Raw genomic sequence first — 6000 nt, forward strand, 5'->3', positions numbered from 1 at the left:
TAACACCCAACCCTCAACTGGGAAACTGCATAGACAATGAGAGGCAACTAGGGCCACTCAACCCAGAAATTGCGCAGCAAATTTCCCACAACAACTACCCTATGCATGAGCCAGTTATTTTCCCAGTTCTCCCCGAAACTGTGCAATTTCTCTGGGAAATGCATGACAACTTTTTCCCGAAAAAAGAAAAAAGCAAAAAAAAGCAAAAAAACATTCCTAGAAAGTAGGGATCTATTTTTAGTAGTCCAGAGGTGGCACTTGAGTTATTTTGGAAACTGCCACCAAGGGTCGCTTTTTCCTAGATTTTTGGCCTTTGAGTCATAAACCCTAAATCAACCAAATCTATTTAATGGACGCTGCCAAAGCTCATTTGCACATTCAATCTTGGAACTTTGGCTTTCCCAAGGAGATCTAGGAACCCTGGTGTACAAGTTGATCTTTGAGTAAGATCCACATTGCATGTTGCAAGAAGTGATGGAGGCATTACTTAAAATTGTAGATTGATATGCCTCACCCGATGGCACCTTCATCGGGATGTTTGGTGGAGATAATCCTCCACATGTTCTACCAAGGTATGCCACAGACAAGTTGGTCATGCAAGAGGTCTCATATCACATCTTCACACAGTTATCAACAGGGTGGCATAGGAGGAATAAGGCACCATGGGCCAATCTTCCTTTTCAGATCAGATTTTATGAGATTAAGAGCTTAAAGGATGCAGAAGTTGAAGCTAAGGAGGTATTGAAGTTTGAGTCCAACACTAAAGACTTAAATCCAGATGATTCCCATGGTATTTTCAAGAAACACAATGCGAAGATGTACTATCCATGGATCCATGGGACATGTCATTGGGTAGAGGAGGACCCTTGGAGGTATTGTTACAACTACTCCAAGCTTAATGAACTGGTCAGTATAGCCACAACATGGAAAGTTGCTATGTAGGTAGTAGCACCAGAGGAAACAACAACAACAACAATAATAAACAACAAACCAACACCAGACAAGGATAGGAGGAAGATTGCCGAGAACCCAGAGGTTGAGAAAAGATACAAGTTCAAAGAAGATCCTATCACTAATAAAGCGTATTTTGCAATGAAGGAAAATAGGGAACAATGGCTAAAGAGAGCATAGTGAAGGAAGAGAGAAAATCAAAGGTTGGAGGAAGAAGAAAGGAAGTTGTAGGAAATAGAGAAGAAATTGAAAGAAGAACATGAGCTAAGAATGAGAGGGAGGGAAAAGAAGCAGAAACAAGAAAAAGAAGAAGGGCAAGGTTCGATGACAGAGAAAATTGCACCCATACAGGTTGAGGAGTTAGAACAACCGGCAGATGAAGAAGAGGGTGAGAAGATGCAAGATCGAGAGCTTGCTCAATAGATTGAGAAAATGGTTGAAGTAATGGACATGGAGTTGGGACAAGAGCCATAGGACCAAGATACTGACCTCATGTCAAGAGCACCCGAGGTCTCCCCTCAGTCTCCACCACCTCCAATATCAGAACTAGTCCTGAGAGAGCAAGGAGAGATTATTCTCCTTAATGATAATCCAGTGATGGATGTGTACAATCTATCATTTAATGAGTTGCATCAAAATATTGTATAGGTGCAGAGAAATAATTTCCCAGATGATCACATGTCACCTGCATTTATGAAGGAAAGGGTGATAGTGTCAAATGTCAGAAAGCATCCATTCACCATGGTTGATGCCACTATGACTTATGCAAGAGCCACACGCTCAAATGTCACATTCCTATTAGCAGATAATGAATAGATGGCAAAGAACTTGCAAGCAACCAAGAAGAAGGTAGAACAATCTGCAGGATCGGAAATGGAAGAGATGAGGAAAGCGATACTTGTTGAAGTATCAACTCTTGAGGCCACTATGTGGAAACTATATGATGGTTTTATCATCGTGCATAAGGCAGTTATCCATATATATGGATTTCAGCAGTGGAATAGAAAGGTTGTCAAAACTCTCAAGGACATATGTGCTTCTATCGCCCATGTACAAGAATGGAAAATGAGGTACAAGGGAGCCAGGCTTTAATTGCATAAGATGATGAAGCCACAGGTAGAGCTAGACAAAGCATGGATCTGGATGTTGATTCAAAACTATGAGCAACTTGTCCCATTCATCACCAACATACAGGATTCATATGCATAGTTGTATAAGAGTCTGGAGGTCATGGTAAGAATGCGTAGGATCTCATCAATTGGTTCCCTCACCAAAGTTAAGGAGAAGAACCAAGTCTGGTTAGAGGTCGACATGTACATGGGTAGCTAAGGCGAGAGGCCACCAACTGTAGAAATTCTCATTGTAGATTAATCTGATTATGCAATGTACTAAAGCGAAATACTTAATCTACTTCTACAATCAAACTTGCAGAAGCTTAATCAATTTAAGCAAGATCAAACATAACACATATAACAGAGAAGAAGAATCAATTACACATGAAACATAGAAGAATACTCTGGGGAAAGCCTTAGCTAAAAACCCCGCTATCTATATTATCATACAAGTGGAAATATCTCAGGATTACACAAAGCTTTAGCTCTCACAACTATCCAGCTCTCAGTACAATCCCTCTCACTGCTCATAGACAGACTAGACAACTCATATGCCTTTCCTTCTGTCCTCCAAGCCTCCTATTTCCTTGCGTTGTTTTCCCTGGGTGCTCCAGCTGTAACCTTGTGTGACACTGATCTCACACACTGCTCCAACACACTGTAAAACTGCGCAATCCTCAAGGAATGAATTCCTTCTGCATGCAAGAGATTTTCTTATAGGAAAATTCTAGCAATTGATAGTACACTGTCCCTGCCTTTAATCTCAACTGGGCCTTTGTCTGAACTCACATGCATGAGTTATTTATGAGATAACATTCAGTTATCTAGAGTACACTAGTTTCATGCATGCATGCATTGACTAAGTGAACTCACAATCAGTTCCACAAACTGTTTGGAACTAATCTAATTGGACTTAACTCAGTTAACTGAACTAAATAATTACAACTCAAATACAACTCATCCTTATCTCCTTAATTAAGGGATAAATTCCTCAATCAAAGGGATAACTATTGCATGACTTCATAAAGACTTCATGTTTGAATTTCTCCAACTAATTTACTCAAGATGAATTAATTAATTATTTTTCAAACAACTGGTGAGACCAAATTCGAATTTTAATTCTCAATTTTAATTCAAGGAAAAATTAAAATTGGAATATTCTTGTTGCCACATTTCAACACTCCCTCTCAACAAGAAAGGGATTATCTGCCACCCTGATCCTATCTCTATGGAACTCGAATTTACACTTTGACAATGCCTTAGTCAAAATGTTTGCATCTTGCTCCTCGATCAAAATATACTGCAACAACATGATCCTCCTCGCCGCGCAGTCTCTGAGATGATGATACTGAATGTCGATGTGCTTAGACCTGTCATGAAATACTAGATTCTCATAGAGTTTGATACAACTCTGATCATCACAATAGATCATAGTTGGATTCATCCTCTGATCAAACAAACCAACTATAATTTTCCACATCCAAATGGCCTCACATGCTGCCTGACTTGCAGCCATGCATTCAGCCTCTGCTGAGCTGAGTGCAACCGACCTCTGTTTCCTGCTGTGCTAAGAAACTGCAGCTGATCCAAGGTTGAAAATTCCTCTTGATGTGCTCTTCCGATCTGATGGACTCCCTGCCCAATCTGCATCTGTGAAGCCCTGTAGCTTCACACCCTCTGTCTGTCTGTACCATAATCCATACTGAGATGTGCTTCTGCGGTATCTCAAAATAGGCTTAGCTGCCTTCCAAAACAGCTTGGCAGGCTAAACCATAGCTCAAATCAACTGGTTCACCGCATAGCACAAATCTAGTTGTGTGTTCACTAGGTACATCAGTGAACCCACAAGCTGCCTGTACACAATAGCTTCTACTACTTCTCCTGAAGTAGCATCTTCCTTCCTCTAGATACCTGCTAGAGGAGTCTGCATGGGCTTACACTTCTCCATGTGGAATCTCCTGAGTATCTCATTGGCATACTTGCCTTGAGACACAAACAACTCCCCATCCTTCTGCCACACTTCCATTCCAAGGAAGTAGCGCATGTGACCCATGTCTTTCATCTCGAATTCTCTTGTAAGGTCCTCCTTGCAAGACATGGTCAACTGATCATCACCTATTATTATTAGGTCATAAACATAAAGAACAATGATCAACTTCTTACCTTCTACCATGATGTGGTACATGTTTGCATCTGCTTCACTCCTTGTGAAGCTCAACTCGGTGAAGTAGTTGTCGATCCTGGTGTACCCAACACTATGTGCTTATTTCAGCCCGTACAAAGCTCTCTTGAGTCAGAACACATGTGACTCATGATCAAAGGTCTAAAAACCTTCCGGCTGCTCTATGTACACCTCCTCCTTAATCTTGCCATTGAGGAATGCAATCTTCACATCCATCTAATGGATCTTCCAACCCATTTGTGCTGATAGTGCCAACATCGATCTGATAGATGAGTACCTTGCTACAGGAGCAAAAGTCTCATCATAGTCAATCCCCTCGACCTGTGAGAAACCATGGGCAACAAATCTTGCCTTATGTTTCTCCACACTACCATTAGTAGCTTGCTTTACCTTGTAAAGCCAATGGGAACTCACAACCGACTTGTTCTCCGGTCTTGGAACCACATCCCAAACACTGTTTCGAACTATGGAGTCATACTCCTCCACCATAGCATCAACCCAAATCGGCTACTGCATTGCTTCCTCAAAGGAAGATGGCTCGGTCTCAACACATTCCCCAACAAAGGCCATGTATCCAGTGTACCTATCAGCTGACCTCTGTCTGCGCTGAGAAGATGGTTCTCCCACATTCTCTCTCGCATCCAACAACAATCTGTCAACTTCTCTCATGTGTTTCTGCCCATCTCTGGAAGACTTTGCTTGAGTGGATGTATCCACTCCTAGAACCTCTACATGCGGCTGCTCTACATTAGTTTGAGGTTCCTCCTCCTTAGGAATCAAAAGCTCCTCCACAGCCTGTAGTTGGAGCTCCCTCTCAAGGGAAACTCGCATGGCCTTCTGCTCATCAAACTTAAGATCTCTATGAACCACTGTCCTCCGACTGGTAGGCAAGTACACCCGATAGTTGTGGGGTGTATTATTGTACCCCACAAGTATCCCCAACTTAGCTATCGGCTCAAGCTTCTTTCGGGCATCCTTGGTCACATGGAAATATACTGATGAGCCAAAGATCCTAAAGTGACCCACATTTGGTCTCTTCCCAGAGAATGCTTCCTCTGGTGTCTTCATCCCAAGTATGCGATGCGGGCTTCTATTCTGCAAATAGACCACTGTGTTGCATGCCTCAGCCCACAAATGAAGTGGTAGGCCTTGGTCATGCAACATCACCCGAGCTGCCCCCACAATCGTTTTGTTCTTCCTCTCAGCCACCCCATTCTACTGTGGGTTATGAGGTGCTGTCAACTCCCGTTTAATTCCTTCTGCTGCACAAAAGTCCTTAAACTCTTGAGAGACATACTCTCCACCATTTTTTCTTCTCAAGGCCTTGATATTCTTCCCTGATTCTTTCTCAACCAAAGTTTTGAACTCACAAAACTTTGAGAAGGTTTGATCCTTCTTCTGCATGAAATAGATCCAACATTTACAAGAAAAATCATCAATGAAAATCACATAATACCTTTTTTTCACAGTGGAGGCTGTTGAGAATGGTCCACACACATCTGTATGAACTCACTCCAGGGTTGCTTTAGCTCGACTGTCTCGATCATGAAAGGAAGACTTGACGTACTTTCCCAAGGTACAACCTTTGCATATGTCCACTTCATCAAGTTTACCTTTAGGAAGTCTTGTAGAAATCTGCTACATTATCTTCAAGGCCCCATGATGCAAGTGGCCCAACCGCCTATGCCATAACTTGCCAATATCTTGGCTTTGCATCAATTATGCTTTGGAACTCAATTCAGCACAGTCATCTAC

Source organism: Pinus tabuliformis, chromosome 1_2 (genome assembly GCF_031772625.1).
Source record: "Pinus tabuliformis cultivar Carrire ecotype Pingquan chromosome 1_2, CPIR1, whole genome shotgun sequence".
Classification (NCBI taxonomy): domain Eukaryota; kingdom Viridiplantae; phylum Streptophyta; class Pinopsida; order Pinales; family Pinaceae; genus Pinus; species Pinus tabuliformis.